Genomic DNA, 14,319 nt, shown 5'->3' with positions numbered 1-14,319 from the left:
TTTGTCTGTGCAGTTGTGTTCTATAACAGGATATTGTGCATAGCTGTCAAGCCCAATCTGGGGCAGAAACACAAAAGACAAGCAGAGGCCCCAAATGCATCCCGCTCAAACATGTACACAGAGCAAAGTTAATCCACACATACACAACATGTCAATTTTTTTTTTCTTTCTGTGCTCTTCCTTCATCCAGCGACAAGCAAGAGCGTTCAAAGTGTACACTTGAGAAAAACTGTGGAATGAGCATTTGAGGGAAATGTGAATATCTGATTACATCCAAAGCAGTTTGTATGAGGACCGCGAACGTTATACGTTGTAATTGGAACTACACCCACAGCTTGATATCTTTGTGTCATACTTGCAATGATTAATGCAGTAATTACTTTTTTTCATGTCATCACTGCTGTGCCATGGAAGTGCTCCCTCGTCATAGAAATACATTGCATGCAATGTGCTTGAGATGTGGCAAGGAACTGGTTGTGTATCAGCCAGGAGGTATGCATAGCACCATTAGTGGGGAATAATAGATGGCGAACCACAAAAAACTAATGGTAGATGGTGGTAACACACGTTTTGCAGCTCATTCTAACAGCTTGAGTACTTTATCTTTACAAACATAAGGATACAGTGGCTCTTAATGTGGAAGCCACATTATATTCTTACCCAGCAAACAAAAGGAAACATCTCTAAGCCTTTAACAAGGTTTCAACCTAATCACTTCTCTCCATCAGAAGCCGCTCTACTTGCTGTAATACCTGTACCTGAGTAAGCTCTTAATATACAGGTAGCAGAGATGAACATTGTTAAAGTGCCTGGGATCATATTCCACAATAAAGTGGATGGATAGCTGGAGCTTGAAACATGAAAGGATAATAGAATCAAAGATTTTTTGAAGGGTCTTCTTAAATAATATGTGTGATATTCACTGATGGCCATAAAGAATTTATGTGCATGCAGTCTTCAAAAAAAAAAGCAGAAGCTCATTCTCGAGATCAGTCAGACACATTATTACATGTCATTTGGACTGGTTTTTTTTCTTCTTTTTTGTAGAGGTTTCTGTTGCTTGACTGGTCAGACAGTCATTATGAAGTGAAACGGCTTCACGTCATGCTGCACCATGAATTTTCAGGGAAATTGGTGCTTTTTACACACACCCTTTTAACACTCCTTTGCAGTCATGTCCTGGTTGTAATAGAACCTTTTCTTTAAAAAGAGCTGCTTTCATTTATAGTTCCTCCTAAGATGGTTTTTCAGTGTCTCTGCTATCTCTTAAAAGGGAAACCAATGAGACAAGAATCTGGCCGCTTTCAAAATCAGTTTGGTTTTAAGTCTTCCTTTTCACAATAAAATGTAGCCTGTTCAATATGAATAAAATAGATGAATCAGAACACCTCAATTCAATCTTTTTGCTCGTCTTGTTTTGTACTACTTTATATTTATAGGGACTGTATGTATACCGACTATACTCTTGTATTTCCACTATGTTTTCCCCAAAACACTTCCGCCTGCCTGTGTTTCGCTGTGATTGGTTACATTCTTGGCAGAAGTGAGACAAACATCCAGAAGAGCTGTACATGTATTACAGACAAAATCACGACTTATATTACCTTTGCTCCACACATAGGCAGGCGTTGCTCCCTATGATAGAGCACATGTGCTCAAGCCCAGAGGTAATGGACAGCACTTGGGTGAATTGTGCCGACCCTATTGTATTGTGTGGATGATTGTGTTATGCTCCCTCAGATAATGACTGTGCCCTACTTTGACTTTGAGGCAGTGACCTGAAATAAGGCGCACAAGTGAAATCCGAGCCTGGATGGACCTGGAAGTGATTAAGGTCACGCAGGCACACCACATTTGCTTGACCCCCCCGGTGACTCGCATCGACCAATGTCTGCAAATCCTTGGGGAGTCTTTTGTGGAATTCCTTCTTGATGCAAACATTGGTCGTTGGTATTTGGGGAAGAGTGTCTGGATGATTAAATACATCTGAGAACAGGCCTTAGTTTTTTAACAACTAATGGTTGTGGGAGGTGCAAGAAATCAGGTTTAATATGTTGTCCCCCTTTGCGATACATGACAGGGGTTGGAAAAAAATCAATTCACATGTGTCAGGATTTTTTGAGACGATTTTAAAATCCATGTTTCTTTGGTATTGATACATTTTAAGATAGGGGCCACAGGATGTCTTACCAATTTACAGGAAAATAAATAGATGAAATAAAAAAGCTGAGAGCTGGGCTGAAGGCAGCTGCTGGAGGGCTCAAGCCCAGGTTGTTTTCTCGAAAGCTCAGAATCTTTCAGGTATTCATAAAGCTATCCCCCAAAACACTCTCTTGCTGAAACAGCTAATAAATTAAGAAAGTGTAATTACAGGGGAAATATCACCATCCTAACTAACAGAAGTTAACCAGTTGTTGAGTGTGCATTCAGCTTCATTTAAATATCAAATCACCTCATCGAGCAAGTATATTAGTCCGCTAACTAGCTTATGGGCTTACGAAATGTTTCAGTTTGTTAAATAAATATTCCAGAGCATCCTGATCAACATAAAGTGAACTGCAGGCAATTGTTAGCAAATGTGTTCATTGGAGGGGATGATAAAATGACCATGGTAAAATGCTAGCTAGCTATCATTAGCCACAGTTAGGTGACATGTTTTGTGGATTTTTGCAGAGATATTCCCTTGTGCAACTACTTCTCTGCCTGAACTGTTCAAAAAAGGTCCTGCTCTAAGCAACCAATGATACTAGAAGGGGCGGGACTTGACACCAAATGTGAATGTGACATGATGTAAAAGCTCTTTGAGTGGTCAGAAGACTAAAGAAAATGCTACATAAACAGTCCATTTACTGTGTATTGCAATTCTGCTAACCAATCAACTCTGCAAGTAGCCATTCACACACACTAGTTTCTGCTGTTAACTAGTTCTTGCAGATATGAACTGCTAGACTCATATTTTTTATTCCTCCATTAGAATTCGTGTAATCGATGAATGATGCTCAGCATGCTGCTACTCATGTCTCCAATATTGCAGTGCGCTCACTATGGGTGCTGACTGCACAGAGGGAGAGTCACAGAGGTCAAAAACAGTTCATTGGCAACTATCAATGGGAGTGCACACTGAAACAATGTCAGAGAGCCAGTGCAGTAAGATGCATAAAGAATCATGAATAACTCTCCCTACGGAATATACAAATACATCTAAGTACTTAAGTATGCATCACATAGGGAAAACAAAACATCAAGTGAATGAGTGCATGAGAACGTAAAACGATGCCACAATGAATCCTGGATTTGCCTCAAATTAATCTCTGTTCCTCTCCTCGATACATTATTTAAGATTATGACTGAAAAGACTGACTTCCCCGAGTCAGGGTCCCATTGACATGGTGCATACATGCCTTCATGCTTCAGGGAAAACATGGATAACATGAGATCATGTCTGCCTCTGGAGAATGGAATGCACTGAGTGGATCTCAAGCTTGTTTTTGTGTCTTGTTACTCTGCTGGGGGATCAGTACACAGCTCCTCGCCACAGCCACGACACTCTGATAAAAATGACTCTTCCTCTAGTTTGCATGTAAATCAGAGAAGGGGGGGAAATAATGAAATAATAAAGTGTGCCTCTGCTTTTTTTCCAAGAGAGACCGTTGGGACACACTATTTTTAGACATAACAAAGAGATTGCCAGGGGTGTCCAGCCTCTCTGGTTAAGTTATGGAGTTTTATCCACTTGTCAATGCACAACCCTCTTGTCTAAGGACTTAGACACATGCTGGGAAGAAATAAAAGGCTGTGCCTCCCTCCAGACAATGTCAATTAAGCCTCAGTGGGATTCACTGGATGGATGAGTCCATGCATGGTCATTCTTTAAATCCTAATAAATGAGTGACACTGTCAAAGGAGGGTTCATTTTGAGTCATGTACAGTACGTATCCAGTGGCCACATGCATGGTAACCCTGTAAGATGACCCCTCCTGCCAGCAGGAAATGCTTTGTCACACAGACAAATGTAGCAGATGAATACTCAGCATGATCCGGGGGTATTTGTCATCTGGTGTTCTCTTTCTAATGGGTTTGCTGCTGATGAACCAGGTCAGAGAAGGACGGAGGGATCCACACCAAAAGTTAGGAGCAGATTTGTTTGAGGGGTCGAAAGATATACCCTAACCTTTAAACCTTTCATATTTCAAAGTCTGGATGTTTTTATTCTCACCTTACCTTTTATTTAAAATCCTACACAATCTTATCTTTTGTATGTGTGATGCTCCTCTGCACACCAATGCCCATGCTATCTGGTCCTTGCTATCCTAACAGAGGACAGTCCAACCATCATTTATTTCGTTTTTTGGGGGGGGGGGGCTGGAACTGTATAAGAGATGCATTCCCATAATTTATTGTAATACCATTACCCCCCATATTCTCCATACAACATTTGACCTTGAAAATGTGGATTTGCAGATGCAGCGAGTCTGAATCTTTGCAAAGTCAGATATTTTCTTGCATCCTTGGCAAAGAGGAAGGGGCAGTAAATGCTCCCATGTTTGCCTTTTGGAGATAACACCTCAGAGGTCAGTTGAATGACTTGGTGTAATGTGGGTCATAAAGCCATATAGCCTGAAATGCACCAAGCGACCAACTTCCTGGCATGTGAGATATTTCCTGTCGAGCAGGTTTTTATTATGTGACCCTGGCTGGTTGCTTATGTATGTATGATCACTCTGTGGACTATTTTGTGAGTGCAGGGCCACACATATGGGGCCAGGTGATAACACAAGTGTAAATCTGTACACATCAAGTTGGTTCTGTGTGAAAGCTATAGCTGCTTCTTTCCTTGACAGAGACTTTATGTCAATGAAATGGGAACCTATTAATGTATCTTTAACATTCAGGATTAAAATACCTCCAAAACTAACTGTCCTTGACGACTTAAAAAGAGAGAAACATTAAAGGCAGAGCATGTCAAGACACACATTCCCCAGCAAAGTGAAAAATTCTGCCTCTTATCTGTTTGATTTCGCACTTAGGGATTTTTTTTCTTCATCTTTTCTCTTCAAACATCAAGTACCAAAGTCATTTACATGTGCTGGGGGCAACCAGAGTTAAAACACAGACATACAACTTAGTGCTGTCTAGAGGCAGCCTATGAGGAAAATAAGAAAGTTGTAAGTGATGTTTAAAATAAGGAAGCATTGGAAGGGTAAAATGAAAGAAGAGAGAAAGGAAAAGAAAAGAGGAGGAGAAATGAGGACGCTGGGGGTTGAGACCAGTGAAACACAGAGAGGGTAATTCAATTTGACTAAAACTCTCTGTCGCTTCATACAACAGGGGGATTGGCCTAACCGCCAAAATGAATTAAAATTCATGAACTATTGAAGAGTGAGCAGCCAGGAGAAAGTGGAGATACATTTTTTTTAAAGCAGGATATTATTTTTCCTTTCCAATTACAAATAAATGAAGCTATTCTTTTACCTTAAATTAAAAGCAGAGGGGTTCCCACAGAGATATCTAATCCCATGTGTAACTCATTTAAGACTGATTTGGGCCCCTATTGAACTGGCAGGCAAACTTAAATTAGGCTAGCAGAGCATCTCAACTGACTGGTATTGTCCAACTCCTGCTGGCTCACTGCCGCTTCTTTAACTAGGAAACACAGCTGAAGATTCTGCACTTTAAAACCAAATTTGAAAGGTACAACTATGCAAAAAAAAAAAGAAGATCCAACCTTCTGGCAAGCTAAAGTTACCTCACTCCAGTTTGTAATCTTACACAGAACCGTGAACGTCGACTCCCAGGGATCTGGCGGGGGAAGAACACACACAGCCTGTTGTTTGTAATGCCTCCCAAACAAGACGACTCAAAAGAAAATCCAGTGTTTGACTTTCATGCATCTACAATATAAATAACTAATTTATCAATTGTGCTTAAAGAGGCATACAATGGGCAGAACAGAGAACATTGTGTAGCTGGATAATCCCTTAGAAGATTTAGCCTGACGTTGCCTTGAGGGGAATAGTGGGAGCAAGAAGCAGATCCTCTTCCTTCCCTCGCTGTCTCTCTATCTCTCTTTCTCTGGATACATAGTCACTATCACAGCTCCTGATCGGCCCTGTTTAGTTATATTGCATTGTGTTCTATGATATTCCAGTTAATCCGTCAAGAGAAGAGATTTAGCCTTAGATTACAGTGATTCGATGAACTTTCGATGATACACTTTTTGTTGTCGGCGGCCCTCAGGCATTTTTTGTGATGCACATTATGTCAATTTGTGTTTGTGAGTGTTTTGTTTGTGATTGCTAAGTAAAGTGGCTGTCTTTGTCTCACTCTGTGGGTGACTTTTACCGTTACAAGATAGTCGGAGTGTTGCCAGCGATGGTCTGATGGCCCAAAAGCTTCCCTCGAGCTACTCAGGAGCTGCTGAAGGCAGTTTGCATTACAAACCTGCAGGAAAAGATTAGATTCAATCTAGTAGAGCTGGATTTTGCCTTTAGATTTAAAAGAGTTGCATCTTTTTTTATATGACAGCAGGGGGAGAAAAACGGCTCCCATAACACCTGATTCTCTGTTTAGATGGAATGAAGCTCTAATTGCAGTTCAGCTCTGTGGCAAAAATGCAACCAGCAAGTCTTGAGTGGATGAGTTTTTCTGAGGTCTGGGTTGTAGACTTGGTGATTTGATCTATAGGCAGCAGTATAATTGCACCTCAGGACTGCCAAAGTCTGTCTGACAAATTGACTATGCAAGCTTTAACCAAAGGTGATGTGTATTGCCTGGCAACAAAGCAAAGCAGCCAGCACAGATTTGGATAACATCTGTTTTCAGTTCATGAATTCTTTCAGTTTGAGCATTCTGTATGTGCAATTACTCGAGCCAATCACATGCAAAAGCTTTTTCAATCTGCCTCCTTGAGTGCTGTCACTGGTTATTACAGTGTGTGCTATTTAGCAAAAGTGCATTTGCAGTTTGAAGAGCATCCCAAGATATTAGTGGCATCTAATTGCATTACCTGAAGGAGACTGATGGCGCCAGTTAAAACGGCTGGCCCCAGTTCAGCCTGTGTCGAAGGCAAGTGCTTCTTTACAGGTTATACGTCATGTTTCTGACTGGAATCTTTTGTCGACTAAGTGATTTTCTGACAGCTCTAAGCCTCCGCTCGCCTCTCCAAGTACCCCTACTCCCTAAGCAATCGTACATCTTAGCATTAATCCACTTTCATCCATGTGAAGCTGAAACAATGACAGAATGATAATGGCGGCTAATGCAGCCAAATTTTGATTGCACGACTCAGATTCGTTCTCATTAACTTGTCCTGAATTGATTCATGCATTTATGCTTGTTTACCTTGCAATAGTGTGAAATGTCCCAGCAGTGCGATCCATATTCATGCAAGCCAGCTGTGAGGCTCACTGCAGAGCATTTAAACCCTCAAAAAGGCTTTTTTTTATTTTGGCTCTTTCATCATTTGATTGCTCCTCAGTAACTGCTGATCAAATCTTTAAATCTCTCTGCCATTTAATTATGCTGCTAATATTTCTGCCTAATAGACAGAAATCTCTTCTTCTTCTTCTGGCAAGGTGACAGACACGGCACTTTAAAATGTACAGTTTCAATAGTACTACAAAAAAAAATCATAAAATGGCCAGCTCAATATCATTTTCTAAAAGCCACAGGCAAATCTTGATGACAGAGAATACAATAAGGTGAAAACCGCCAAGTGACCCTCACAGAATATGTCTCTAGCACCTTCTGTCTTCCACTTCTAGATTTAGTAGGGACTGGAGGGGTTTTTTACCTCACAGCCCCTCCATAGTCCAGTGGGACTCCCATCCTGGGAATAGCATGCCAGTTTTATTGAGCAGGGAGTGGCAGTGGTGAGAGACGAGGGCCCTCAGAGACGCCTGGATGTTTTCCATATTAAACTGCAGCGAGAGGCTTAAGATCTCACTGGTGAAACCACTTTCATTTTAGAAATCAAAATGCCAGTTAAAGCAGCATAGTTATGGAAAATTGTGACATATCTATCTCTGTTGTTTGTGTGAGATTTTATCGCTCCTTTGCTTTCCAACTCCCTCCCTTCTTTTAATTTCGCTTCCACCTACACAATCCTATCTTCCTCTCCCACCCTCCCTCTCCTCCTTCCCTTGCACCAGTACCCAACTTACTAATTCCCCAACCTCTAACTCCTCCTTTTTTCTGCCTCACTTCCTACAGAGAGTAAAATGTCTACGGGCATTTATAGTCACATTAATATGAGCAAAGGATGTGGGGTAATAAATCGCTTTCTTTCTCCCAATGAGCCATAAGAAGTGGTGATAAAAACAACTTTTCTGTTGTTGTGCGCTTTTGCCTCATGGAGAGGGAGGAGGGGGAAAAGCTGTGTTTGAAGTTCAGATTAGTCTTCAGGGAGTCCCACCTATTGGGACTGTTAACCTTTAGCCATTCAGCTATAAAGCAAGTGAGTTCCATTAAAATACATAATGCATGAAGCGCCAAGATTGCATGCCATTGATCAGCACTTGAATAAATTGAGTTGAAATCCTATTAACATAACCAGTTACACATAAAGTGAGATGAATAAAGTGCAGTATAACACCTGCAAAAATTAGCCACCATCAGCCACGGTTTGTGATGGTTGAAGTGGTCAGGCTAACTGGGAGCCATTTAGTAATAAACAGTAATGAACTTTAATTCGAGCTATTTGTGCAATGAGTTTGTCCCTGCATGCCCTTTGTTGTTGGTCCGCTGGCACTTTAGAAGATCTCTCTTAACCTTAAAAAAAAATATTGTTTTTCCTTTTTTTCTTTTTAGTACAATCCTTCATTAAAAACCTTTCAAGTCCTTTGTAGTCCTAACACATCTTATATGCTTTGCCCCTGTTTAACTGTGAAGCATTCTGACTCTGCTATGCTTTCAAGCATAGTCATTGGTCTAATATCAGAACTGTGTCCATGGTAAAACTGACTCCACTAATTGTCGATCAGACTGTAAGTGTGGAGTGATCATATCATACAGGGCAGATAGTCATGCATTTGCAAAGTAGCGGCAACTCAATATATTGTTCAAAATATGCCACCAGCTGGTGTAATCCTTGGTTTTCTACCTCGGAAAAAAGTGGGTCATCAAGTGCTGTAATTTCAGCCGTTTTGTTGTTTAATCTTTGGCTTTTTGGTCTTCTCCTGGCAACTTTCTGTGGTTCTCAAATTTCTGTTGACATGCCTGATACAGCTGCTGCTGCTTCATATTCATTACGTACATCTGGTGACTTAGAGGATTTGTTGTGTGAGAACTTGAGAACTTCTTCCTCTTGGAATTTCTTTAAGTAGCTATCGTGTTATCCTCTGAAACAGTGAAAAGCATACACAACGGTAACGCCATTTTTACTCTCTTGTTAGCTTGTTGTGGCTGCGCTTGTTCTTCTTCTTTGCATGGAATGGAGGATCACATACCGCCATGTAGGCATGTTTTGTTGAAATAATAAATAATCAAATATTACCATTATTGGTAGATAATTTATCAAACCAATATGAATTGTGCATGCTAGAAAAGGAATGCATGCAATTCTGCTCGGGAATAAAAAAAATTGCAATGTGACCTATGTGCAGTGTGGCTTTTAAGGAGGAGTTTTGACTCATGGCTCCAGTCTGCATCGGTGTGTGTGCGTGTGTCTACAGTAACAAATATGACCCCCCTCCTCCTCCTCCCCTAACAACCACACTCCACACTTAAGCATAAAGCATGTGCATCCCCTTTTAAAGCAATTAAGGCCTAACTTGTCATCTTGACAGGTAGCCTCCATCTCCTAAAATGCATGCATGCCACTGCAATACACTTTAGTTGGAGTAACACGCCATACACTTTTTTTTACAAGGTTTTTCTGTCTTTCACTTCCCCTCCTCCTCCGTGTATCAAGAATAATTAGGGCAATTAATTCAGGTGGATACCCAGCACAACATATGTGTTCTCAGATTAGGTGCAGAGGAGGCTGTGTCACCCGACCTCATGCAGACTGGGAGATGACCCAAATTAAAGCATGTTTCCTCCCCACCCACTGCTCCCCCTTCCTCCTCCTAACAGCCCCCCTTGTCACTGCCCCAACCCCCACCTCAAACCCCCGTCCCCTCCTTCCGGTGCCGTGCCAGCCTCCCCACAACAATGCCAGAGAATGCCTGCCAATGTTAGCAGCTCCTTAATGAAATAGTAATTGTGACTGTGACTTGCATGCATCAGTTGCTTCCCTGTCCTGTTCTGTTTCACTGCACAACACAGAGAGGAGTCTGCCGAGTTCCAGCTCTGTAATTTCATTAATGCTCAGTCTCGCACCTTCCCGTATACTTTGTTTTCATTACAGCTTTACATTAGCTGTGATTGCTTTAGCAAGAATGTTGCTTTCTTGTTCCAAGTCTTCATTTCTTAAGACGTATACAGCATGTACCTGTGGAATCACATTTGCTAGAGTTACGCTGAATGAGTAAGATGCGCAACAAACATTAAATATTCCCTAAAGAAGACCCCTAACAAGGTTTTGTTCTTATGGTGGCAGTAACAGCTGTTCGGAGAGGTACAAGAGTGTGGAATATTTAAGATCAATACGTCATTTATTTCACTTTGAGTCTATAATGGGCCTGCAATCGTATGCTCCATTACTGGACACAGGGGCCTAGACTGCTGACCAATCCCATCTAATGAAAACAAATGTACTGGCAGGCTAAAGAAAAGAAATACACTACAGCACAGTTCATGTTCCTGTGTCATTTGGTATGAGGACTGTGGCCCCGGTCTGCAGTATGCAGAGCGGCAGGCTTAACAAGTCAAGTGTGTCATTTTGTGTGGGCAGAGGGAGAAGCCAAAAAGTGTCCTAATGGTAGAGTTCAGCTGAAAGAGAAAGTGACGGTGGAAGCAGGGAAGCACTTCTCTTAGCAGCAACAGAATAGAGAAATGTACAACAGTTATTGTATACTATCTATCTATCTATCTATCTATCTATCTATCTATCTATCTATCTATCTATCTATCTATCTATCTATCTATCTATCTATCTATCTATCTATCTATCTATCTATCTATCTATCTATCTATCTATCTATCTGTCTGAGTGTAGAGCTCTTATTTTGATGGACCATAATATCATGTTGAGATGTTCCAATGACGAGTATCTTTTTGGCTCTTTCATCCGAACTCAAACGAGATCAGGACTATTATTTCCAAAGTGCCCATGCTGATCTGACATCAGTTTTAGCTTTAGATCACATCGAAAATGGAAGAAAAACAAGGACATATTTAGTGATCCCAGTTCAGCACACCTCCTCTGAGAGGAGTTTGATGAGTGCAGCTCCAGATTAGATTAGAGGCTTCACACTGATGAATGTAATCCATCATGTAGTAAGCAACAGAAATGTGTGACAATTTAGTTTCAGTAACGCTGTCATAAGCCCTTAGCTTTTAGTTTTTCACAGTTGCAGAACTACAAACAGAATAGAGAAGTACAAATGAAGGCTCGTGGGGCGACATGTTTCATAAAACTTAGGGGGATTTTGATTTGTGACCATGACAGAGATTGAAAATACATCTGTCTACGTTGAAAGCGCCGTCTTCTTTTTTCTATTTCTCGCTTTCTGTTTCTTTTTTCACCTTTTGCCTTTCCACTGCAGGCAAAACAAAATGTGTGGCGGTTCCATTTCATCAACTAAACTCAGAGATAAAACACGCATAAAACTGGATGTTTGTGAATGTTTCACCACTTTATTCCAGTTTGTGAGACAACAGTGTCTTTGAACTTGATTTTTTTTCCCCCCATGGTGCAGCTACTGTGCAGCCCGAGAAGTAAGCCTTCTCACTGGGCACCGAGGGAACGGGCTGATCAGCCTCTCAACATCTCAAATCTTTTGTTTTTGTTTGGCGTGTCACATTTCTGTCAGGTGTGGCAGCTCATCAAGCTGAAATAATGAGGCCACCTTTCATGATTAGTGACAGACTCTTTAGATATTTATGTGGTGATAAACTGTGTCTTTTGTCAAAAAAAGTTAGCTCCTGTTGATTACTTGCCAAAGATCCTTGTGAAAAATATTTGGACTGTTTACTTTGGAAATACACAGAAAATTACAGCTGATTGAATAATAATGCAGAATTATTTTTTTCCGGTGTTTTCTCTTTTGGTAGAAAACAGAGCAGAATTGTTTGCATTAGGGAAAGGTTTAAATCCACAAAATACAAACCAGTTTAAAACCAGTGGGCGTATTAATTTAATTGAGGCAGAATCTGTTGGGTGACATGATAGAGGAATGTGCGTGGGGAGTTATTGCTGCTAAGGAGTTTATATTTTATGCCTTTTTGGATTTAGGAATCCTAATACCCATTTAGTGACATGAAATAATGTAATTTGACAGATGAACAATAATTGAAGTATTCAAATTCCGGTCTTATTTCCTCCCCAACTGTGGTTATGGAGTACCCTTTCTTTCACACATTGTAGCAATAACACCGGATAAGAATAATACAAGTGATATCAGTGCAAATCAACACATTATGTGTTCAAAATACGACCCAAAGTGACTTAGTTTTGAGTCAAACATATCAAAAAAAGTGTGGTAGGAACAGCCAAGCCACGCATCTATTCAGGCGCTTCAAAAAGTAAAGTGCAGGTTTTGGATGAACTCTTTGTATTCTGCGTGCACAGACAACAGCTTGACAGTTGGTTTCAAAGAACGTTGCAGCACCTGAAGGGAGGTGTGCAAGGAAGGAGAGAATCACAAAAGTGGTTCAGTCATGCACATCACAATGTTCCTGTTTTTATTAATCCCTACTGTACATCACTGCAGTACTTAAAACAGACTGTAGCCAGCATCCTGTAACTCACATCAAAGTCTACATGTGTTGTTGTGCCTCCCTGCCTTAAGAAACAGACATTTGCCCAAACAACTGTCTGTAAAACATCTTCTAATGCAAATAGGCAGGGAGGAGATTAAATTGGACTTACTGGAGGGGAATACTAGTTTCACATCAGGTTACAGGTGGAAGAAAAGTGATGTTCTGGGTGAATGTGATTATCATCTCCTGAATTTGATTTCCAGAGTGCCTGCTGACCTAAAAACTAAAGTGATGTAATCTGAAGTAGTTGGGCTTGTGTCATTTTAAACTGCTGAAATCTGACTCCCTCTGCTCCATTACGACTGATTTATAAAGAGCCAACTATGATTGTATCAGACTGATATTGAACCAGGCATTTGGAATCCATACACATTAGTTTGGATGCACTTCATGTATCATTTTGGGGCCCTGCCTGAACCATTTACCTTTTCATTCTACAAGACACCGCAGATGTAAAAGTTTTCATGTAATTTAACTTTATGTGCCGCCTCCCTTTTAAATAAAGTTTCTTTGAATCACATCCCTCCAGTTTGGTGGCTCACATGTCACATTAAAACTTAATTAACTCTCAATCCACCGTTATGACGAGGGCGATGAGAGTCGAATGCCGATAACGCGCAGTAGGAAGAACTTTTGGCGGAGGCACGGCGTGCTAAAAATCACACCAATTTAAATAATTGACATTATACACGCTGCGTTGAATAAATAATTAAATAAATAAAAAACACCTCCGGATCATAGCTGGGGTTTCTCATTAGAAGGCAAGCTGTGCAACTCCGTGCTCAGGAATGAAAGTCAAGTGAAGCAATTGCAATAATTACAGCAGCAAAAAAAGGAGAAGTGTGCGTGCATGCGCTTTGGGAGAGGTGGGGGCTTAACGGAAGGCGATGAGGAAGGAGGTGCTCACTGTCTACAGGTGCCTCTGATTAAGAGTAATCTGGGCAGCCCCCCCTCCCTTTTCTTTGCCTCTGGATGCCTCAAGCTTTGTGGCTGCCTGGCGTAATGAGCTCCACAGCCACAGAAAACTGTGGATACCCTGTAGGACAGTCCCTACAGAGCCATAATGAGCACTCCAGTGTACCAATTCTTGCTCCCCACCAAGGGGCCCCCCAAGCCTGCCTCCCATCAGACATGGGTGGGCACAGCTCGTTCGCCAAAAAACCTTCCATATAGCCACACTTCACTTCAACAACTCTTTCTGAGGCAGAACTGCCTTCTCCTCTGGGTTCAGTGTGATGATGTCCTGCGCGTGTGGTAAAGGAGGGATGGCCCGGAGCCCAGGCTTGGCATCAATCACTTTACATGGAGAGTGAGGCGAAAAAGGCAGAGGCGGCGATAGGGATTGAGTTGCAGAAAGAGAGAGAGGGAGAGAAAGAGACAGAAAAAATAGAGGGAGAGAGAGAGAGGGGAGGCACGGGACGCAGGGGATGGAGTGTCGGGTGAAGAGCGAGGACA

This window comes from Notolabrus celidotus, chromosome 8 (assembly GCF_009762535.1).
Source record: "Notolabrus celidotus isolate fNotCel1 chromosome 8, fNotCel1.pri, whole genome shotgun sequence".
Classification (NCBI taxonomy): domain Eukaryota; kingdom Metazoa; phylum Chordata; class Actinopteri; order Labriformes; family Labridae; genus Notolabrus; species Notolabrus celidotus.
Note: the sequence above shows the minus strand (reverse complement) of the source record.